Source organism: Equus caballus, chromosome 5 (genome assembly GCF_041296265.1).
Source record: "Equus caballus isolate H_3958 breed thoroughbred chromosome 5, TB-T2T, whole genome shotgun sequence".
NCBI classification, from domain to species: domain Eukaryota; kingdom Metazoa; phylum Chordata; class Mammalia; order Perissodactyla; family Equidae; genus Equus; species Equus caballus.
In genome coordinates this window covers 34095209-34116221 of record NC_091688.1, presented here as the reverse complement: position 1 = coordinate 34116221, position 21013 = coordinate 34095209, and the positions used below count along the sequence as shown (strand labels likewise).

At 75.4% G+C, this 21013-nt stretch overlaps 12 non-coding genes across 12 annotated transcripts; 9 read left to right on the top strand and 3 right to left on the bottom strand.

Moving 5' to 3' along the window:
* Positions 1-1013: 1013 nt before the first annotated feature.
* Positions 1014-1096, bottom strand: TRNAL-CAG (transfer RNA leucine (anticodon CAG)). The gene has a single exon. It is a non-coding gene; the product is annotated as a tRNA-Leu (tRNA).
* Positions 1097-1664: 568 nt separating this feature from the next.
* TRNAD-GUC (transfer RNA aspartic acid (anticodon GUC)) lies at positions 1665-1736 on the top strand. The gene has a single exon. It is a non-coding gene; the product is annotated as a tRNA-Asp (tRNA).
* Positions 1737-2446: 710 nt separating this feature from the next.
* On the top strand, positions 2447-2518 carry TRNAG-UCC (transfer RNA glycine (anticodon UCC)). The gene has a single exon. It is a non-coding gene; the product is annotated as a tRNA-Gly (tRNA).
* A 299-nt stretch (positions 2519-2817) lies between these two features.
* On the top strand, positions 2818-2889 carry TRNAE-CUC (transfer RNA glutamic acid (anticodon CUC)). Its single transcript has one exon. It is a non-coding gene; the product is annotated as a tRNA-Glu (tRNA).
* A 4821-nt stretch (positions 2890-7710) lies between these two features.
* On the bottom strand, positions 7711-7793 carry TRNAL-CAG (transfer RNA leucine (anticodon CAG)). Its single transcript has one exon. It is a non-coding gene; the product is annotated as a tRNA-Leu (tRNA).
* Positions 7794-8361: 568 nt separating this feature from the next.
* Positions 8362-8433, top strand: TRNAD-GUC (transfer RNA aspartic acid (anticodon GUC)). Its single transcript has one exon. It is a non-coding gene; the product is annotated as a tRNA-Asp (tRNA).
* Positions 8434-9143: 710 nt separating this feature from the next.
* Positions 9144-9215, top strand: TRNAG-UCC (transfer RNA glycine (anticodon UCC)). The gene has a single exon. It is a non-coding gene; the product is annotated as a tRNA-Gly (tRNA).
* A 299-nt stretch (positions 9216-9514) lies between these two features.
* On the top strand, positions 9515-9586 carry TRNAE-CUC (transfer RNA glutamic acid (anticodon CUC)). Its single transcript has one exon. It is a non-coding gene; the product is annotated as a tRNA-Glu (tRNA).
* A 4821-nt stretch (positions 9587-14407) lies between these two features.
* Positions 14408-14490, bottom strand: TRNAL-CAG (transfer RNA leucine (anticodon CAG)). The gene has a single exon. It is a non-coding gene; the product is annotated as a tRNA-Leu (tRNA).
* A 568-nt stretch (positions 14491-15058) lies between these two features.
* TRNAD-GUC (transfer RNA aspartic acid (anticodon GUC)) lies at positions 15059-15130 on the top strand. The gene has a single exon. It is a non-coding gene; the product is annotated as a tRNA-Asp (tRNA).
* A 710-nt stretch (positions 15131-15840) lies between these two features.
* On the top strand, positions 15841-15912 carry TRNAG-UCC (transfer RNA glycine (anticodon UCC)). Its single transcript has one exon. It is a non-coding gene; the product is annotated as a tRNA-Gly (tRNA).
* Positions 15913-16211: 299 nt separating this feature from the next.
* Positions 16212-16283, top strand: TRNAE-CUC (transfer RNA glutamic acid (anticodon CUC)). Its single transcript has one exon. It is a non-coding gene; the product is annotated as a tRNA-Glu (tRNA).
* Positions 16284-21013: the final 4730 nt, after the last annotated feature.

The following is a 21013-nucleotide window of genomic DNA, read 5'->3' as shown; positions in this document are numbered from 1 at the left end:
CTGCCGGCTGGCGGGCCGCCCGCGGAGGAGGCGCGCCGTCGTGTGGTCGTGGGTTTGGGTCCCCGAGGCGCCTTGGCGCGTGCAGACGGGGCTTGGCCCCGGCCGTGGGCCCGACGTTGCGTGTGGGCGACGGGGATCCAGGGCTTCGGCTCGCTGCTCCCCGGAGCCAGCTTGCCGGGTTGGGCCCGCGTGCCAGGCAGGCCCCGTGCAGGGAGGGCGCTGTGCTGGGCTGGCGAGCAGAAGGCCGGGCTGCGTGGGGCCCGGGAGGCAGGCATGTGTGGCCCGGGCGAGGCCCCGAGGTGAAAAGTCGTGGTGGGCACCACAGGCCAGCGAGATGGGGACGGCGACCTGAGCAGGGTGTGGAGAGGATGGACGGGCCGGGCGGCCGGGGGCTGTGGGAAAGGCCAGCGTGTTGGACGGTGTGCCGCCCGTTGCGCAGGCGTGGCGCTCCAAGAGCGAGGCGCTGTGCGCCAGGCAGAAGTCGGAGGGTGACCCTTGGAGGGTTTTGCACACGCAGGGTCGGGTGGGGTGGGGTGGGGTGGGGTGGGGTGGGGTCGGGTGGGGTGGGGTAGCGGGAGTGGGAGTGGGAGCGCGAGTGTGAGGGAGGGCTACACAACTCCCTAATGGGGGGGGGGCTCGTGTGCGGAGGGGGAAGGGGAGAGCAGGCGAGGAACGATGTGGCGCGAAGTCCTGAAGCCCCCGCGTGTGGGGTCCGGTGCGAAGGGTGTGTGAGTGAGTGGGCGGGGGCGCGCGCGCTGTGTCGGGAAGGCCGGTTGCCAGTGGGTTCGAGGCGCTGGGGCAGCCTCCTGGGCTGAGTGCGCCAGGCCCGCGCAGCGGCGGGCGTGAGAAGCTGGTGGGGTCGAGAGGCGTGCGTGTAGGGGCCTGGAGTTTGGCGCGGCGGCCACAGGCCGGAGCGCCAGCCCGGGCCGGCCAGGAAGGCGGCCAAGGGCGGCGCTCGGGTGTGCGGGAGGCCCGGGAGGCGGGCGTTGGTTGGGCGGGCCAAAAGGTCGGCGTGTCAGGAGTGGGATTCGAACCCACGCCTCCAGGGGAGACTGCGACCTGAACGCAGCGCCTTAGACCGCTCGGCCATCCTGACGGCGGGCCTGGGCGCGTGGCCGCTCGCCTGGCTGGGAGCCGACGCGGCCGGCGGGGCCCTTGGCCGCCCGCGGCGCCTGGCGGGCGTCTTTGTGGGCGCGCCACGGACGGGACGCGCGCGCCGGCCGACGTGGAGCAAGGCCAGCGGACTCGCCCGGCTCCACCGCCGCCGCCGCCCCGTCGCCCACCCCGGGCGCCGGCCGGGACAAGGACGCGGCCCGGCGCGCGCCCCCCTTCTCCTCGCCGCCTCGCTGGCCCTCTCGAGAGGGCCTCTTCCTCGCGGCGCGATCTCCGCACGGGAGGCAAGAGGCGTCGCAGACTCGGCATTTCCAGCCGCCGCCGCCGCCGCCGCCGCCGGCGCCGCCAGGGCCGGGCGCGCGGCCGGGGTCGGGGTCGTGTGCGGGTCCGGGTGCGGGTCGCGGTCCGCTTTGCTGGATGACGCGGTCGTTTGGCTGTCGGGTCGGATGGGGCACACGTGCCGGGCACCGGTGGCGGGCAGGGCCTCGAGGGCGGGGGTCGGCGTCGGCAGGCAGCCGGAGAGCGGTCGTGCGCCAGGGCGGCCGCCGCCGTCCTCGTTAGTATAGTGGTGAGTATCCCCGCCTGTCACGCGGGAGACCGGGGTTCGATTCCCCGACGGGGAGGCAAGACGTCCCTTTTTGGTGGCTGGCGCCGCTCTGCGTCCTGCCGCTTGCCCCCGAGGGCGCTTCTTCGCCCTGCCCCGCCCTGCAGCCAGGCGCAGGCCGCCAACCCGTGCCCGGCCTGCCCACGGGGACCCCTCCCCGAGGCCCCCTCGCCGTCGGGCGGCGGTCGTTCGGCACGGCCGAGCCAAGGCTTCCTCTGCTCCCCGCAGCGCCCGACGAGCGGCCCGCCCCCAGCGGCTGGCGCACGGGGCTCCCTGCGACGCGACGCGCGACGCGCGCTGCACAGCTGCACAGCTGCACAGCTGCACAGCTGCACAGCTGCCGGGACGGGCGGCGGGTGGGTCCCCTCTCGGTGCGCGCAGCTGCCTCGCCGAGCAGCCGGTGGAGAAGGGCTGGGGCGAGCCGGCCGGTGGAGGGCGGGCGCCCGGCCGGGGCTTTGGCGGGGCGGTCGGCGTCGGAATGGCGGTCGCTTGGTGGAGTGGCAGCGAGGGCGCCCCCCAGAGGCGGTCCGTCCCGGCGGACGAGGGCTGCCGCGTCGGGCGCGGCGCTGGCGCTGGCGCGGGGCGGCGGTTGGTGGCGCCGGTGGCAGCGCCGCGCTGCGGGCGGGCGGGGCGTCGGAGCAGGGCTGCGCCAGGCGGCGGCGGCGGCGGCGGCGGGACGGCTGTGGCGCGAGCCCCGGGCCGGCGTCTCGGGGCAGGCCGGGCTGTGCGGCGTTGGTGGTATAGTGGTGAGCATAGCTGCCTTCCAAGCAGTTGACCCGGGTTCGATTCCCGGCCAACGCAGCGGACCGACCTTTTGCCGAGCTGCGGGGCCCTCCCGCCCCGCAGGCGGGCGGCGGGCGGCGGGCGGCGGGCGTGCGGCTGTGCGTGTGTGTGTGTGCGCGCGCGTGCGTGCGGGCAGGAGGCGCGCGCAGCGTTTTGAGGGCGCGGCGAGCAGGAAGCCGGCGAGGGCGCGTGCCTGGGCCGGGGCGGCGGGCGGCTGGCCTGCGCAAGGCAGGGGGCCCCGGCGGCGAGGGAGCGGCGAGCGGGCGGGCTGCGGGCCCCGGGTCCAGGAGGCGCAGGCGAGGCGCGAAGCCCGACGCTCCCTGGTGGTCTAGTGGTTAGGATTCGGCGCTCTCACCGCCGCGGCCCGGGTTCGATTCCCGGTCAGGGAAGCCTTTCTTCTTCCTCTCCGCCTGCCCGCCTGCCGACCGCCCGACCTCCGCCTCCCCGGCGCGGCGCGGGCGGCCGCGACCCCTCCCCCCACCACGCACACTTTTAGCCCGCGCCGGAGCTCGCTCGCTTCGCCCCTCGCCCCCTGGCCTCGGCCTCCCGACAAGGCCACCCGCCACGTCCAGCCCTGACCCTGCCACGCTCCCTCCACCCCTGCCAACGGCAGACCTTTCGGCCCCCGCTCGCCCCCTGGGCGTCTCCCCTCCTCCTCCTCGGACGCTCGCCTCGCTTCCCCTCTTCCTCGGTGGCTGGGGCCGCCTCCCTCCCGCCGTGGCCGCGGGCGCACAGCCCCGCCGCCGGCCCCCGCACGCGCTTCGACTCTCCCGCAGCCTGGCTTCGGCCGCGACAGTGTCGCGGCCCCCAAGCCGCCCCTTGGTCCCTCCCGAGCTGGGGCCGCCGGTGGGGGCGGGGGCTGGGGCTGGGGCCGGGGCTGGGGGTGCGGGCGGGATGGGGCAGGGGTCTCCCTGGACCGGTCGGGCCACCTGCCGAGACCTGTGGTCCCTGGCTTCGCCCCTCGCGCCAGCCAAGGCGCCGGCAGCTTTCCCGCCGCCGCCTGCCGGGTCCTGGCCCCGCTGCGTGTCCCGGGGGCCCGGCGATTGGGCGCCAGGGGCGTCTGGGTCTCGCGCGGGCGCGGGAGCCGAGGGCCCGGCCGCGGCGCCCGAGAGGCGGAGATGGGCCAGTGACCCTCGAGCCGTCCGTCCGTCGGGCTAGCGAGACCAGCCCGCCGCGGAGGACACAGAGCAGGGAGCTACAGGAGGCCGTTCCGGAAAACGCCACGGGCAAGCAGGTGGGGAGGGGCTGGGGGCGGAGGGGTGGCGGGGGTGGGGTGGGGCGACGCTTGGCCAGCGTTTTCTTCCAGTGGCCTCAGCGACGCTCCGCGTCCTATGGCCAAGTGGCCAGGGCGTTCCCCGGAACTCTTGCCTCCCCCGCGCCCCTCCCCACACCGAGATGGGACTTTGGACGGCGTTCCCCTTCCCGCCTCGGCGTCCACCCACGCCATCCCTCTCTCCAGCCCCGCATCCATCTTCTCCTGCGGGTGCTCCCCAAAGGAGATGGCAGCTCTCCGGCCCCTTGCCGCCACGACGGGCGCGCCGCCGTCAGCCAGCGGAGCTGAGTATCTGTCCAGGGACCGGTTCCGGCCGAGGCAGAGGGGAGGGCCGAGCCGATGAGCGGCAGGAAGCTGCCGCGGGCCCCACGCTGGACTTTGACGGAGCCGTTCTCCCCTGCGCCAAGGCGCCCCCGTGGGCATAGGGGTGCGCCCCGTGAGCGCGGGAAGTTCCCCCACGGGCCCGGCCGGGGTGCTGGGCGTGCGCGTGCGGGGGCGGGAGACGGTGCGGGATGGAGGCGTCGGTCCCGGTGGGTGGCCCCCCACGCGGGTCAGGGCACAGGGCCAAGTGACCCCAGGAAGAGGGCACGGCGGTGAGCCGCGCGGTGGGTGGCGTGAGGAGGAGTCCCGGGTGTGCGAGCGGAGCGCCGCGGGCCCGGAGGAGGTGCGGGGCTTGCGGGAACGGGCCGCTCAGGCAGGGGCTCCGGGCGGCCAGGCCCCTTGGCCGGCACGGGTGGCGGCGGGTGAGATCTAGGGTTGGGGTGGGGACGAGGGGCCTGAGGCGGGGGGGCGGGGGGGGACAGGGCCGGGGGAAGCGAGTCCTCGGGGCGGGTCGTGCGAGAGAGGACCATAGGGTCCGCGGGGTTGTTGGCGGATGGTGGGGCGGGGGTGCCTGGAGGCGGTAAGGAGCGGCGGGTGGCAAGCAGGGGCAGTGGGCTCCGGTGCGAGGAAGACGGAAGCCCCTGCGGTGGGAGAGGACGCCGGCGGGCGAGACTGGCTGTGCTGTGCTGCGCTGCGAGGTGGTGAGGCTAAGGAGTAGGGTGAGAGGAGGGGTGGGGAGCGGGCAAGGGCGGGGAATGCCACTGCCCCAGAGACAGAAACGACCTGTCCTGGGGACGGAGAGTCGCGTCTCGGGTGTGCGTTGGGGGTTGAGTTGAGAAGAGGCCAAAGGGACCAACGGAACGGAGGATCCCCGGCCGGGAAGGATTTGGAAAGTGGGGGCGCGGGGAGGAGGGGCCTGACAGGCGTCGGGGTGTTGGGGCAGTAGGGGGGTGGTGAGGGTGGAGGTGGAGGGGCTGGGGCTGGGGGTGCGGCTTGGGGCTTGCAGGCTGGGGTGGCGGCGGACTTGGCAGTGTCCTCGGGGCGTCCTGGGGGCGGGGGTGGCGGCGAGGATTCGTCGTGGTGCCGGTGCTGACCCGTGGTGGACTTGGTGCTGGCGCCGGGGTGTGGGGGGGGAGGGGCGGGGTGGGTGGACTGGGTCGCGGTGGCGGCGCAGGTGGTTTCGGTGGTGGAGGGGCCGGCGAGCGTTGGCTACCGATGGCGGCCGAGCGGGATCAGGTGAACACACGGCGGGCGTGCATGGTGACGATCTCGCGGAACTCTTTGGAAAGACTCGAGGGCGCGCCACCAGGACACTGGGACCCTCCGGGAGAAGGCGGTGGGTCACCCGTAGGAGCGGCACGTTCCTTCCTGCCGGCAGTGCCAACGCCGCGTAACTTGCCGGCCGGGGTCAGGGCGAGCCGGAGAGCGGGGAAAGGTGGCGGAGCGTGAGGAGGTGGGGCGTGCATGGGCCCGCGTGTGCTGCGGGAGAGTGTCCCTCGAAGGGAAACGCGTGACTCGAGCGGGGTCACGGGAAGGAAGAGAAGAGGGACAAGGAAGGAAGGTGCGCGGGCACGAGAGTGGCTGGGCCGTGAATGTGTCAGGGCACGGGGGGTTGGGGGGGCGGGCGTTTGGTTCCCGGGGTGCGTGTTTGGCGGGGGTGGGGGGGGACTTTTGTCTCCAGGGCGAGAGCGAGGGCCCGGGGCGGGCGGAAGGTGTTGGTGTGTGGCGGCGGCCTCGAGCGCAGGAGAGAGGCAGCCTAAGCTGGACGTCGGGGCCGCGGGACCAAAAGGGGACGGGGTGCTGCATGGGCCGGGAATCGAACCCGGGCCTCCCGCGTGGCAGGCGAGAATTCTACCACTGAACCACCCATGCACCGGTGGCCGGCGCCACCAGGCGCCGCCCCAGCGGCGCTCGCCACCAGCCGCCCGACACTGGTCACGGCCCTGCGGGGCCCTGGAGGGCGCTCGGGGGCGGGCGGGGGGGGGGCAGGCGCGGTCGGAGGGGGTGCGGTGCAGGGAGACACGGAGGCGCGGTGGCACCTGTGCGCCGAGGCGCGGAGGAGCCGCGACAGAGCGGGGCGGCCTCGGCCCATGCCGCGCCTTGTGTCCGGCCCAGGGCCGCCGCGACCCTGCCGGCGTCGCCAGAGGAAGCCAGGAGCCGCGCCCAGCCTGGCCCGCGCTCGGATGACAACGAGGGGCGGCGATGTGTGGCGGGCGACGTTCCCTTCGACGACCCACGGGCCCGTGCCCAAGTCCCCTGGGCGGCGGGCTTCCCCTCGGGTGCGCTGGGCGCGTGGCCGTGCGCGGGCGCCAACGGCGCGGCCTGCCGGGCGAGGGCAGGGCAGGGCAGGGCAGGGCAGGGCCGTGCAGGGCAGGGCTGGGTGGGAGGGCCGTGGCGTGGGGGCGGCCGTGGGAGCCGCAGGCTGGGGAGCGCCGCCTCGGCCGCCCGCCGCTGAGCGGCGCTCATGCCAAGAGACCCGAGGGGCCTGAGCCTGGCGCCTGCGCTCTGGCCGACGGCTCGCCCGCAAGGGTCCGGCTCCGGGGTGCCTTGGTGGCGAGGCAGGAGCGCGTTCTTGGATGGCGGGCGCGCTTTGGCAGAGTGGCTGCCGGCTGGCGGGCCGCCCGCGGAGGAGGCGCGCCGTCGTGTGGTCGTGGGTTTGGGTCCCCGAGGCGCCTTGGCGCGTGCAGACGGGGCTTGGCCCCGGCCGTGGGCCCGACGTTGCGTGTGGGCGACGGGGATCCAGGGCTTCGGCTCGCTGCTCCCCGGAGCCAGCTTGCCGGGTTGGGCCCGCGTGCCAGGCAGGCCCCGTGCAGGGAGGGCGCTGTGCTGGGCTGGCGAGCAGAAGGCCGGGCTGCGTGGGGCCCGGGAGGCAGGCATGTGTGGCCCGGGCGAGGCCCCGAGGTGAAAAGTCGTGGTGGGCACCACAGGCCAGCGAGATGGGGACGGCGACCTGAGCAGGGTGTGGAGAGGATGGACGGGCCGGGCGGCCGGGGGCTGTGGGAAAGGCCAGCGTGTTGGACGGTGTGCCGCCCGTTGCGCAGGCGTGGCGCTCCAAGAGCGAGGCGCTGTGCGCCAGGCAGAAGTCGGAGGGTGACCCTTGGAGGGTTTTGCACACGCAGGGTCGGGTGGGGTGGGGTGGGGTGGGGTGGGGTGGGGTCGGGTGGGGTGGGGTAGCGGGAGTGGGAGTGGGAGCGCGAGTGTGAGGGAGGGCTACACAACCCCCTAATGGGGGGGGGGGCTCGTGTGCGGAGGGGGAAGGGGAGAGCAGGCGAGGAACGATGTGGCGCGAAGTCCTGAAGCCCCCGCGTGTGGGGTCCGGTGCGAAGGGTGTGTGAGTGAGTGGGCGGGGGCGCGCGCGCTGTGTCGGGAAGGCCGGTTGCCAGTGGGTTCGAGGCGCTGGGGCAGCCTCCTGGGCTGAGTGCGCCAGGCCCGCGCAGCGGCGGGCGTGAGAAGCTGGTGGGGTCGAGAGGCGTGCGTGTAGGGGCCTGGAGTTTGGCGCGGCGGCCACAGGCCGGAGCGCCAGCCCGGGCCGGCCAGGAAGGCGGCCAAGGGCGGCGCTCGGGTGTGCGGGAGGCCCGGGAGGCGGGCGTTGGTTGGGCGGGCCAAAAGGTCGGCGTGTCAGGAGTGGGATTCGAACCCACGCCTCCAGGGGAGACTGCGACCTGAACGCAGCGCCTTAGACCGCTCGGCCATCCTGACGGCGGGCCTGGGCGCGTGGCCGCTCGCCTGGCTGGGAGCCGACGCGGCCGGCGGGGCCCTTGGCCGCCCGCGGCGCCTGGCGGGCGTCTTTGTGGGCGCGCCACGGACGGGACGCGCGCGCCGGCCGACGTGGAGCAAGGCCAGCGGACTCGCCCGGCTCCACCGCCGCCGCCGCCCCGTCGCCCACCCCGGGCGCCGGCCGGGACAAGGACGCGGCCCGGCGCGCGCCCCCCTTCTCCTCGCCGCCTCGCTGGCCCTCTCGAGAGGGCCTCTTCCTCGCGGCGCGATCTCCGCACGGGAGGCAAGAGGCGTCGCAGACTCGGCATTTCCAGCCGCCGCCGCCGCCGCCGCCGCCGGCGCCGCCAGGGCCGGGCGCGCGGCCGGGGTCGGGGTCGTGTGCGGGTCCGGGTGCGGGTCGCGGTCCGCTTTGCTGGATGACGCGGTCGTTTGGCTGTCGGGTCGGATGGGGCACACGTGCCGGGCACCGGTGGCGGGCAGGGCCTCGAGGGCGGGGGTCGGCGTCGGCAGGCAGCCGGAGAGCGGTCGTGCGCCAGGGCGGCCGCCGCCGTCCTCGTTAGTATAGTGGTGAGTATCCCCGCCTGTCACGCGGGAGACCGGGGTTCGATTCCCCGACGGGGAGGCAAGACGTCCCTTTTTGGTGGCTGGCGCCGCTCTGCGTCCTGCCGCTTGCCCCCGAGGGCGCTTCTTCGCCCTGCCCCGCCCTGCAGCCAGGCGCAGGCCGCCAACCCGTGCCCGGCCTGCCCACGGGGACCCCTCCCCGAGGCCCCCTCGCCGTCGGGCGGCGGTCGTTCGGCACGGCCGAGCCAAGGCTTCCTCTGCTCCCCGCAGCGCCCGACGAGCGGCCCGCCCCCAGCGGCTGGCGCACGGGGCTCCCTGCGACGCGACGCGCGACGCGCGCTGCACAGCTGCACAGCTGCACAGCTGCACAGCTGCACAGCTGCCGGGACGGGCGGCGGGTGGGTCCCCTCTCGGTGCGCGCAGCTGCCTCGCCGAGCAGCCGGTGGAGAAGGGCTGGGGCGAGCCGGCCGGTGGAGGGCGGGCGCCCGGCCGGGGCTTTGGCGGGGCGGTCGGCGTCGGAATGGCGGTCGCTTGGTGGAGTGGCAGCGAGGGCGCCCCCCAGAGGCGGTCCGTCCCGGCGGACGAGGGCTGCCGCGTCGGGCGCGGCGCTGGCGCTGGCGCGGGGCGGCGGTTGGTGGCGCCGGTGGCAGCGCCGCGCTGCGGGCGGGCGGGGCGTCGGAGCAGGGCTGCGCCAGGCGGCGGCGGCGGCGGCGGCGGGACGGCTGTGGCGCGAGCCCCGGGCCGGCGTCTCGGGGCAGGCCGGGCTGTGCGGCGTTGGTGGTATAGTGGTGAGCATAGCTGCCTTCCAAGCAGTTGACCCGGGTTCGATTCCCGGCCAACGCAGCGGACCGACCTTTTGCCGAGCTGCGGGGCCCTCCCGCCCCGCAGGCGGGCGGCGGGCGGCGGGCGGCGGGCGTGCGGCTGTGCGTGTGTGTGTGTGCGCGCGCGTGCGTGCGGGCAGGAGGCGCGCGCAGCGTTTTGAGGGCGCGGCGAGCAGGAAGCCGGCGAGGGCGCGTGCCTGGGCCGGGGCGGCGGGCGGCTGGCCTGCGCAAGGCAGGGGGCCCCGGCGGCGAGGGAGCGGCGAGCGGGCGGGCTGCGGGCCCCGGGTCCAGGAGGCGCAGGCGAGGCGCGAAGCCCGACGCTCCCTGGTGGTCTAGTGGTTAGGATTCGGCGCTCTCACCGCCGCGGCCCGGGTTCGATTCCCGGTCAGGGAAGCCTTTCTTCTTCCTCTCCGCCTGCCCGCCTGCCGACCGCCCGACCTCCGCCTCCCCGGCGCGGCGCGGGCGGCCGCGACCCCTCCCCCCACCACGCACACTTTTAGCCCGCGCCGGAGCTCGCTCGCTTCGCCCCTCGCCCCCTGGCCTCGGCCTCCCGACAAGGCCACCCGCCACGTCCAGCCCTGACCCTGCCACGCTCCCTCCACCCCTGCCAACGGCAGACCTTTCGGCCCCCGCTCGCCCCCTGGGCGTCTCCCCTCCTCCTCCTCGGACGCTCGCCTCGCTTCCCCTCTTCCTCGGTGGCTGGGGCCGCCTCCCTCCCGCCGTGGCCGCGGGCGCACAGCCCCGCCGCCGGCCCCCGCACGCGCTTCGACTCTCCCGCAGCCTGGCTTCGGCCGCGACAGTGTCGCGGCCCCCAAGCCGCCCCTTGGTCCCTCCCGAGCTGGGGCCGCCGGTGGGGGCGGGGGCTGGGGCTGGGGCCGGGGCTGGGGGTGCGGGCGGGATGGGGCAGGGGTCTCCCTGGACCGGTCGGGCCACCTGCCGAGACCTGTGGTCCCTGGCTTCGCCCCTCGCGCCAGCCAAGGCGCCGGCAGCTTTCCCGCCGCCGCCTGCCGGGTCCTGGCCCCGCTGCGTGTCCCGGGGGCCCGGCGATTGGGCGCCAGGGGCGTCTGGGTCTCGCGCGGGCGCGGGAGCCGAGGGCCCGGCCGCGGCGCCCGAGAGGCGGAGATGGGCCAGTGACCCTCGAGCCGTCCGTCCGTCGGGCTAGCGAGACCAGCCCGCCGCGGAGGACACAGAGCAGGGAGCTACAGGAGGCCGTTCCGGAAAACGCCACGGGCAAGCAGGTGGGGAGGGGCTGGGGGCGGAGGGGTGGCGGGGGTGGGGTGGGGCGACGCTTGGCCAGCGTTTTCTTCCAGTGGCCTCAGCGACGCTCCGCGTCCTATGGCCAAGTGGCCAGGGCGTTCCCCGGAACTCTTGCCTCCCCCGCGCCCCTCCCCACACCGAGATGGGACTTTGGACGGCGTTCCCCTTCCCGCCTCGGCGTCCACCCACGCCATCCCTCTCTCCAGCCCCGCATCCATCTTCTCCTGCGGGTGCTCCCCAAAGGAGATGGCAGCTCTCCGGCCCCTTGCCGCCACGACGGGCGCGCCGCCGTCAGCCAGCGGAGCTGAGTATCTGTCCAGGGACCGGTTCCGGCCGAGGCAGAGGGGAGGGCCGAGCCGATGAGCGGCAGGAAGCTGCCGCGGGCCCCACGCTGGACTTTGACGGAGCCGTTCTCCCCTGCGCCAAGGCGCCCCCGTGGGCATAGGGGTGCGCCCCGTGAGCGCGGGAAGTTCCCCCACGGGCCCGGCCGGGGTGCTGGGCGTGCGCGTGCGGGGGCGGGAGACGGTGCGGGATGGAGGCGTCGGTCCCGGTGGGTGGCCCCCCACGCGGGTCAGGGCACAGGGCCAAGTGACCCCAGGAAGAGGGCACGGCGGTGAGCCGCGCGGTGGGTGGCGTGAGGAGGAGTCCCGGGTGTGCGAGCGGAGCGCCGCGGGCCCGGAGGAGGTGCGGGGCTTGCGGGAACGGGCCGCTCAGGCAGGGGCTCCGGGCGGCCAGGCCCCTTGGCCGGCACGGGTGGCGGCGGGTGAGATCTAGGGTTGGGGTGGGGACGAGGGGCCTGAGGCGGGGGGGCGGGGGGGGACAGGGCCGGGGGAAGCGAGTCCTCGGGGCGGGTCGTGCGAGAGAGGACCATAGGGTCCGCGGGGTTGTTGGCGGATGGTGGGGCGGGGGTGCCTGGAGGCGGTAAGGAGCGGCGGGTGGCAAGCAGGGGCAGTGGGCTCCGGTGCGAGGAAGACGGAAGCCCCTGCGGTGGGAGAGGACGCCGGCGGGCGAGACTGGCTGTGCTGTGCTGCGCTGCGAGGTGGTGAGGCTAAGGAGTAGGGTGAGAGGAGGGGTGGGGAGCGGGCAAGGGCGGGGAATGCCACTGCCCCAGAGACAGAAACGACCTGTCCTGGGGACGGAGAGTCGCGTCTCGGGTGTGCGTTGGGGGTTGAGTTGAGAAGAGGCCAAAGGGACCAACGGAACGGAGGATCCCCGGCCGGGAAGGATTTGGAAAGTGGGGGCGCGGGGAGGAGGGGCCTGACAGGCGTCGGGGTGTTGGGGCAGTAGGGGGGTGGTGAGGGTGGAGGTGGAGGGGCTGGGGCTGGGGGTGCGGCTTGGGGCTTGCAGGCTGGGGTGGCGGCGGACTTGGCAGTGTCCTCGGGGCGTCCTGGGGGCGGGGGTGGCGGCGAGGATTCGTCGTGGTGCCGGTGCTGACCCGTGGTGGACTTGGTGCTGGCGCCGGGGTGTGGGGGGGGAGGGGCGGGGTGGGTGGACTGGGTCGCGGTGGCGGCGCAGGTGGTTTCGGTGGTGGAGGGGCCGGCGAGCGTTGGCTACCGATGGCGGCCGAGCGGGATCAGGTGAACACACGGCGGGCGTGCATGGTGACGATCTCGCGGAACTCTTTGGAAAGACTCGAGGGCGCGCCACCAGGACACTGGGACCCTCCGGGAGAAGGCGGTGGGTCACCCGTAGGAGCGGCACGTTCCTTCCTGCCGGCAGTGCCAACGCCGCGTAACTTGCCGGCCGGGGTCAGGGCGAGCCGGAGAGCGGGGAAAGGTGGCGGAGCGTGAGGAGGTGGGGCGTGCATGGGCCCGCGTGTGCTGCGGGAGAGTGTCCCTCGAAGGGAAACGCGTGACTCGAGCGGGGTCACGGGAAGGAAGAGAAGAGGGACAAGGAAGGAAGGTGCGCGGGCACGAGAGTGGCTGGGCCGTGAATGTGTCAGGGCACGGGGGGTTGGGGGGGCGGGCGTTTGGTTCCCGGGGTGCGTGTTTGGCGGGGGTGGGGGGGGACTTTTGTCTCCAGGGCGAGAGCGAGGGCCCGGGGCGGGCGGAAGGTGTTGGTGTGTGGCGGCGGCCTCGAGCGCAGGAGAGAGGCAGCCTAAGCTGGACGTCGGGGCCGCGGGACCAAAAGGGGACGGGGTGCTGCATGGGCCGGGAATCGAACCCGGGCCTCCCGCGTGGCAGGCGAGAATTCTACCACTGAACCACCCATGCACCGGTGGCCGGCGCCACCAGGCGCCGCCCCAGCGGCGCTCGCCACCAGCCGCCCGACACTGGTCACGGCCCTGCGGGGCCCTGGAGGGCGCTCGGGGGCGGGCGGGGGGGGGGCAGGCGCGGTCGGAGGGGGTGCGGTGCAGGGAGACACGGAGGCGCGGTGGCACCTGTGCGCCGAGGCGCGGAGGAGCCGCGACAGAGCGGGGCGGCCTCGGCCCATGCCGCGCCTTGTGTCCGGCCCAGGGCCGCCGCGACCCTGCCGGCGTCGCCAGAGGAAGCCAGGAGCCGCGCCCAGCCTGGCCCGCGCTCGGATGACAACGAGGGGCGGCGATGTGTGGCGGGCGACGTTCCCTTCGACGACCCACGGGCCCGTGCCCAAGTCCCCTGGGCGGCGGGCTTCCCCTCGGGTGCGCTGGGCGCGTGGCCGTGCGCGGGCGCCAACGGCGCGGCCTGCCGGGCGAGGGCAGGGCAGGGCAGGGCAGGGCAGGGCCGTGCAGGGCAGGGCTGGGTGGGAGGGCCGTGGCGTGGGGGCGGCCGTGGGAGCCGCAGGCTGGGGAGCGCCGCCTCGGCCGCCCGCCGCTGAGCGGCGCTCATGCCAAGAGACCCGAGGGGCCTGAGCCTGGCGCCTGCGCTCTGGCCGACGGCTCGCCCGCAAGGGTCCGGCTCCGGGGTGCCTTGGTGGCGAGGCAGGAGCGCGTTCTTGGATGGCGGGCGCGCTTTGGCAGAGTGGCTGCCGGCTGGCGGGCCGCCCGCGGAGGAGGCGCGCCGTCGTGTGGTCGTGGGTTTGGGTCCCCGAGGCGCCTTGGCGCGTGCAGACGGGGCTTGGCCCCGGCCGTGGGCCCGACGTTGCGTGTGGGCGACGGGGATCCAGGGCTTCGGCTCGCTGCTCCCCGGAGCCAGCTTGCCGGGTTGGGCCCGCGTGCCAGGCAGGCCCCGTGCAGGGAGGGCGCTGTGCTGGGCTGGCGAGCAGAAGGCCGGGCTGCGTGGGGCCCGGGAGGCAGGCATGTGTGGCCCGGGCGAGGCCCCGAGGTGAAAAGTCGTGGTGGGCACCACAGGCCAGCGAGATGGGGACGGCGACCTGAGCAGGGTGTGGAGAGGATGGACGGGCCGGGCGGCCGGGGGCTGTGGGAAAGGCCAGCGTGTTGGACGGTGTGCCGCCCGTTGCGCAGGCGTGGCGCTCCAAGAGCGAGGCGCTGTGCGCCAGGCAGAAGTCGGAGGGTGACCCTTGGAGGGTTTTGCACACGCAGGGTCGGGTGGGGTGGGGTGGGGTGGGGTGGGGTGGGGTCGGGTGGGGTGGGGTAGCGGGAGTGGGAGTGGGAGCGCGAGTGTGAGGGAGGGCTACACAACCCCCTAATGGGGGGGGGGGCTCGTGTGCGGAGGGGGAAGGGGAGAGCAGGCGAGGAACGATGTGGCGCGAAGTCCTGAAGCCCCCGCGTGTGGGGTCCGGTGCGAAGGGTGTGTGAGTGAGTGGGCGGGGGCGCGCGCGCTGTGTCGGGAAGGCCGGTTGCCAGTGGGTTCGAGGCGCTGGGGCAGCCTCCTGGGCTGAGTGCGCCAGGCCCGCGCAGCGGCGGGCGTGAGAAGCTGGTGGGGTCGAGAGGCGTGCGTGTAGGGGCCTGGAGTTTGGCGCGGCGGCCACAGGCCGGAGCGCCAGCCCGGGCCGGCCAGGAAGGCGGCCAAGGGCGGCGCTCGGGTGTGCGGGAGGCCCGGGAGGCGGGCGTTGGTTGGGCGGGCCAAAAGGTCGGCGTGTCAGGAGTGGGATTCGAACCCACGCCTCCAGGGGAGACTGCGACCTGAACGCAGCGCCTTAGACCGCTCGGCCATCCTGACGGCGGGCCTGGGCGCGTGGCCGCTCGCCTGGCTGGGAGCCGACGCGGCCGGCGGGGCCCTTGGCCGCCCGCGGCGCCTGGCGGGCGTCTTTGTGGGCGCGCCACGGACGGGACGCGCGCGCCGGCCGACGTGGAGCAAGGCCAGCGGACTCGCCCGGCTCCACCGCCGCCGCCGCCCCGTCGCCCACCCCGGGCGCCGGCCGGGACAAGGACGCGGCCCGGCGCGCGCCCCCCTTCTCCTCGCCGCCTCGCTGGCCCTCTCGAGAGGGCCTCTTCCTCGCGGCGCGATCTCCGCACGGGAGGCAAGAGGCGTCGCAGACTCGGCATTTCCAGCCGCCGCCGCCGCCGCCGCCGCCGGCGCCGCCAGGGCCGGGCGCGCGGCCGGGGTCGGGGTCGTGTGCGGGTCCGGGTGCGGGTCGCGGTCCGCTTTGCTGGATGACGCGGTCGTTTGGCTGTCGGGTCGGATGGGGCACACGTGCCGGGCACCGGTGGCGGGCAGGGCCTCGAGGGCGGGGGTCGGCGTCGGCAGGCAGCCGGAGAGCGGTCGTGCGCCAGGGCGGCCGCCGCCGTCCTCGTTAGTATAGTGGTGAGTATCCCCGCCTGTCACGCGGGAGACCGGGGTTCGATTCCCCGACGGGGAGGCAAGACGTCCCTTTTTGGTGGCTGGCGCCGCTCTGCGTCCTGCCGCTTGCCCCCGAGGGCGCTTCTTCGCCCTGCCCCGCCCTGCAGCCAGGCGCAGGCCGCCAACCCGTGCCCGGCCTGCCCACGGGGACCCCTCCCCGAGGCCCCCTCGCCGTCGGGCGGCGGTCGTTCGGCACGGCCGAGCCAAGGCTTCCTCTGCTCCCCGCAGCGCCCGACGAGCGGCCCGCCCCCAGCGGCTGGCGCACGGGGCTCCCTGCGACGCGACGCGCGACGCGCGCTGCACAGCTGCACAGCTGCACAGCTGCACAGCTGCACAGCTGCCGGGACGGGCGGCGGGTGGGTCCCCTCTCGGTGCGCGCAGCTGCCTCGCCGAGCAGCCGGTGGAGAAGGGCTGGGGCGAGCCGGCCGGTGGAGGGCGGGCGCCCGGCCGGGGCTTTGGCGGGGCGGTCGGCGTCGGAATGGCGGTCGCTTGGTGGAGTGGCAGCGAGGGCGCCCCCCAGAGGCGGTCCGTCCCGGCGGACGAGGGCTGCCGCGTCGGGCGCGGCGCTGGCGCTGGCGCGGGGCGGCGGTTGGTGGCGCCGGTGGCAGCGCCGCGCTGCGGGCGGGCGGGGCGTCGGAGCAGGGCTGCGCCAGGCGGCGGCGGCGGCGGCGGCGGGACGGCTGTGGCGCGAGCCCCGGGCCGGCGTCTCGGGGCAGGCCGGGCTGTGCGGCGTTGGTGGTATAGTGGTGAGCATAGCTGCCTTCCAAGCAGTTGACCCGGGTTCGATTCCCGGCCAACGCAGCGGACCGACCTTTTGCCGAGCTGCGGGGCCCTCCCGCCCCGCAGGCGGGCGGCGGGCGGCGGGCGGCGGGCGTGCGGCTGTGCGTGTGTGTGTGTGCGCGCGCGTGCGTGCGGGCAGGAGGCGCGCGCAGCGTTTTGAGGGCGCGGCGAGCAGGAAGCCGGCGAGGGCGCGTGCCTGGGCCGGGGCGGCGGGCGGCTGGCCTGCGCAAGGCAGGGGGCCCCGGCGGCGAGGGAGCGGCGAGCGGGCGGGCTGCGGGCCCCGGGTCCAGGAGGCGCAGGCGAGGCGCGAAGCCCGACGCTCCCTGGTGGTCTAGTGGTTAGGATTCGGCGCTCTCACCGCCGCGGCCCGGGTTCGATTCCCGGTCAGGGAAGCCTTTCTTCTTCCTCTCCGCCTGCCCGCCTGCCGACCGCCCGACCTCCGCCTCCCCGGCGCGGCGCGGGCGGCCGCGACCCCTCCCCCCACCACGCACACTTTTAGCCCGCGCCGGAGCTCGCTCGCTTCGCCCCTCGCCCCCTGGCCTCGGCCTCCCGACAAGGCCACCCGCCACGTCCAGCCCTGACCCTGCCACGCTCCCTCCACCCCTGCCAACGGCAGACCTTTCGGCCCCCGCTCGCCCCCTGGGCGTCTCCCCTCCTCCTCCTCGGACGCTCGCCTCGCTTCCCCTCTTCCTCGGTGGCTGGGGCCGCCTCCCTCCCGCCGTGGCCGCGGGCGCACAGCCCCGCCGCCGGCCCCCGCACGCGCTTCGACTCTCCCGCAGCCTGGCTTCGGCCGCGACAGTGTCGCGGCCCCCAAGCCGCCCCTTGGTCCCTCCCGAGCTGGGGCCGCCGGTGGGGGCGGGGGCTGGGGCTGGGGCCGGGGCTGGGGGTGCGGGCGGGATGGGGCAGGGGTCTCCCTGGACCGGTCGGGCCACCTGCCGAGACCTGTGGTCCCTGGCTTCGCCCCTCGCGCCAGCCAAGGCGCCGGCAGCTTTCCCGCCGCCGCCTGCCGGGTCCTGGCCCCGCTGCGTGTCCCGGGGGCCCGGCGATTGGGCGCCAGGGGCGTCTGGGTCTCGCGCGGGCGCGGGAGCCGAGGGCCCGGCCGCGGCGCCCGAGAGGCGGAGATGGGCCAGTGACCCTCGAGCCGTCCGTCCGTCGGGCTAGCGAGACCAGCCCGCCGCGGAGGACACAGAGCAGGGAGCTACAGGAGGCCGTTCCGGAAAACGCCACGGGCAAGCAGGTGGGGAGGGGCTGGGGGCGGAGGGGTGGCGGGGGTGGGGTGGGGCGACGCTTGGCCAGCGTTTTCTTCCAGTGGCCTCAGCGACGCTCCGCGTCCTATGGCCAAGTGGCCAGGGCGTTCCCCGGAACTCTTGCCTCCCCCGCGCCCCTCCCCACACCGAGATGGGACTTTGGACGGCGTTCCCCTTCCCGCCTCGGCGTCCACCCACGCCATCCCTCTCTCCAGCCCCGCATCCATCTTCTCCTGCGGGTGCTCCCCAAAGGAGATGGCAGCTCTCCGGCCCCTTGCCGCCACGACGGGCGCGCCGCCGTCAGCCAGCGGAGCTGAGTATCTGTCCAGGGACCGGTTCCGGCCGAGGCAGAGGGGAGGGCCGAGCCGATGAGCGGCAGGAAGCTGCCGCGGGCCCCACGCTGGACTTTGACGGAGCCGTTCTCCCCTGCGCCAAGGCGCCCCCGTGGGCATAGGGGTGCGCCCCGTGAGCGCGGGAAGTTCCCCCACGGGCCCGGCCGGGGTGCTGGGCGTGCGCGTGCGGGGGCGGGAGACGGTGCGGGATGGAGGCGTCGGTCCCGGTGGGTGGCCCCCCACGCGGGTCAGGGCACAGGGCCAAGTGACCCCAGGAAGAGGGCACGGCGGTGAGCCGCGCGGTGGGTGGCGTGAGGAGGAGTCCCGGGTGTGCGAGCGGAGCGCCGCGGGCCCGGAGGAGGTGCGGGGCTTGCGGGAACGGGCCGCTCAGGCAGGGGCTCCGGGCGGCCAGGCCCCTTGGCCGGCACGGGTGGCGGCGGGTGAGATCTAGGGTTGGGGTGGGGACGAGGGGCCTGAGGCGGGGGGGCGGGGGGGGACAGGGCCGGGGGAAGCGAGTCCTCGGGGCGGGTCGTGCGAGAGAGGACCATAGGGTCCGCGGGGTTGTTGGCGGATGGTGGGGCGGGGGTGCCTGGAGGCGGTAAGGAGCGGCGGGTGGCAAGCAGGGGCAGTGGGCTCCGGTGCGAGGAAGACGGAAGCCCCTGCGGTGGGAGAGGACGCCGGCGGGCGAGACTGGCTGTGCTGTGCTGCGCTGCGAGGTGGTGAGGCTAAGGAGTAGGGTGAGAGGAGGGGTGGGGAGCGGGCAAGGGCGGGGAATGCCACTGCCCCAGAGACAGAAACGACCTGTCCTGGGGACGGAGAGTCGCGTCTCGGGTGTGCGTTGGGGGTTGAGTTGAGAAGAGGCCAAAGGGACCAACGGAACGGAGGATCCCCGGCCGGGAAGGATTTGGAAAGTGGGGGCGCGGGGAGGAGGGGCCTGACAGGCGTCGGGGTGTTGGGGCAGTAGGGGGGTGGTGAGGGTGGAGGTGGAGGGGCTGGGGCTGGGGGTGCGGCTTGGGGCTTGCAGGCTGGGGTGGCGGCGGACTTGGCAGTGTCCTCGGGGCGTCCTGGGGGCGGGGGTGGCGGCGAGGATTCGTCGTGGTGCCGGTGCTGACCCGTGGTGGACTTGGTGCTGGCGCCGGGGTGTGGGGGGGGAGGGGCGGGGTGGGTGGACTGGGTCGCGGTGGCGGCGCAGGTGGTTTCGGTGGTGGAGGGGCCGGCGAGCGTTGGCTACCGATGGCGGCCGAGCGGGATCAGGTGAACACACGGCGGGCGTGCATGGTGACGATCTCGCGGAACTCTTTGGAAAGACTCGAGGGCGCGCCACCAGGACACTGGGACCCTCCGGGAGAAGGCGGTGGGTCACCCGTAGGAGCGGCACGTTCCTTCCTGCCGGCAGTGCCAACGCCGCGTAACTTGCCGGCCGGGGTCAGGGCGAGCCGGAGAGCGGGGAAAGGTGGCGGAGCGTGAGGAGGTGGGGCGTGCATGGGCCCGCGTGTGCTGCGGGAGAGTGTCCCTCGAAGGGAAACGCGTGACTCGAGCGGGGTCACGGGAAGGAAGAGAAGAGGGACAAGGAAGGAAGGTGCGCGGGCACGAGAGTGGCTGGGCCGTGAATGTGTCAGGGCACGGGGGGTTGGGGGGGCGGGCGTTTGGTTCCCGGGGTGCGTGTTTGGCGGGGGTGGGGGGGGACTTTTGTCTCCAGGGCGAGAGCGAGGGCCCGGGGCGGGCGGAAGGTGTTGGTGTGTGGCGGCGGCCTCGAGCGCAGGAGAGAGGCAGCCTAAGCTGGACGTCGGGGCCGCGGGACCAAAAGGGGACGGGGTGCTGCATGGGCCGGGAATCGAACCCGGGCCTCCCGCGTGGCAGGCGAGAATTCTACCACTGAACCACCCATGCACCGGTGGCCGGCGCCACCAGGCGCCGCCCCAGCGGCGCTCGCCACCAGCCGCCCGACACTGGTCACGGCCCTGCGGGGCCCTGGAGGGCGCTCGGGGGCGGGCGGGGGGGGGGCAGGCGCGGTCGGAGGGGGTGCGGTGCAGGGAGACACGGAGGCGCGGTGGCACCTGTGCGCCGAGGCGCGGAGGAGCCGCGACAGAGCGGGGCGGCCTCGGCCCATGCCGCGCCTTGTGTCCGGCCCAGGGCCGCCGCGACCCTGCCGGCGTCGCCAGAGGAAGCCAGGAGCCGCGCCCAGCCTGGCCCGCGCTCGGATGACAACGAGGGGCGGCGATGTGTGGCGGGCGACGTTCCCTTCGACGACCCACGGGCCCGTGCCCAAGTCCCCTGGGCGGCGGGCTTCCCCTCGGGTGCGCTGGGCGCGTGGCCGTGCGCGGGCGCCAACGGCGCGGCCTGCCGGGCGAGGGCAGGGCAGGGCAGGGCAGGGCAGGGCCGTGCAGGGCAGGGCTGGGTGGGAGGGCCGTGGCGTGGGGGCGGCCGTGGGAGCCGCAGGCTGGGGAGCGCCGCCTCGGCCGCCCGCCGCTGAGCGGCGCTCATGCCAAGAGACCCGAGGGGCCTGAGCCTGGCGCCTGCGCTCTGGCCGACGGCTCGCCCGCAAGGGTCCGGCTCCGGGGTGCCTTGGTGGCGAGGCAGGAGCGCGTTCTTGGATGGCGGGCGCGCTTTGGCAGAGTGGCTGCCGGCTGGCGGGCCGCCCGCGGAGGAGGCGCGCCGTCGTGTGGTCGTGGGTTTGGGTCCCCGAGGCGCCTTGGCGCGTGCAGACGGGGCTTGGCCCCGGCCGTGGGCCCGACGTTGCGTGTGGGCGACGGGGATCCAGGGCTTCGGCTCGCTGCTCCCCGGAGCCAGCTTGCCGGGTTGGGCCCGCGTGCCAGGCAGGCCCCGTGCAGGGAGGGCGCTGTGCTGGGCTGGCGAGCAGAAGGCCGGGCTGCGTGGGGCCCGGGAGGCAGGCATGTGTGGCCCGGGCGAGGCCCCGAGGTGAAAAGTCGTGGTGGGCACCACAGGCCAGCGAGATGGGGACGGCGACCTGAGCAGGGTGTGGAGAGGATGGACGGGCCGGGCGGCCGGGGGCTGTGGGAAAGGCCAGCGTGTTGGACGGTGTGCCGCCCGTTGCGCAGGCGTGGCGCTCCAAGAGCGAGGCGCTGTGCGCCAGGCAGAAGTCGGAGGGTGACCCTTGGAGGGTTTTGCACACGCAGGGTCGGGTGGGGTGGGGTGGGGTGGGGTGGGGTGGGGTCGGGTGGGGTGGGGTAGCGGGAGTGGGAGTGGGAGCGCGAGTGTGAGGGAGGGCTACACAACCCCCTAATGGGGGGGGGGGCTCGTGTGCGGAGGGGGAAGGGGAGAGCAGGCGAGGAACGATGTGGCGCGAAGTCCTGAAGCCCCCGCGTGTGGGGTCCGGTGCGAAGGGTGTGTGAGTGAGTGGGCGGGGGCGCGCGCGCTGTGTCGGGAAGGCCGGTTGCCAGTGGGTTCGAGGCGCTGGGGCAGCCTCCTGGGCTGAGTGCGCCAGGCCCGCGCAGCGGCGGGCGTGAGAAGCTGGTGGGGTCGAGAGGCGTGCGTGTAGGGGCCTGGAGTTTGGCGCGGCGGCCACAGGCCGGAGCGCCAGCC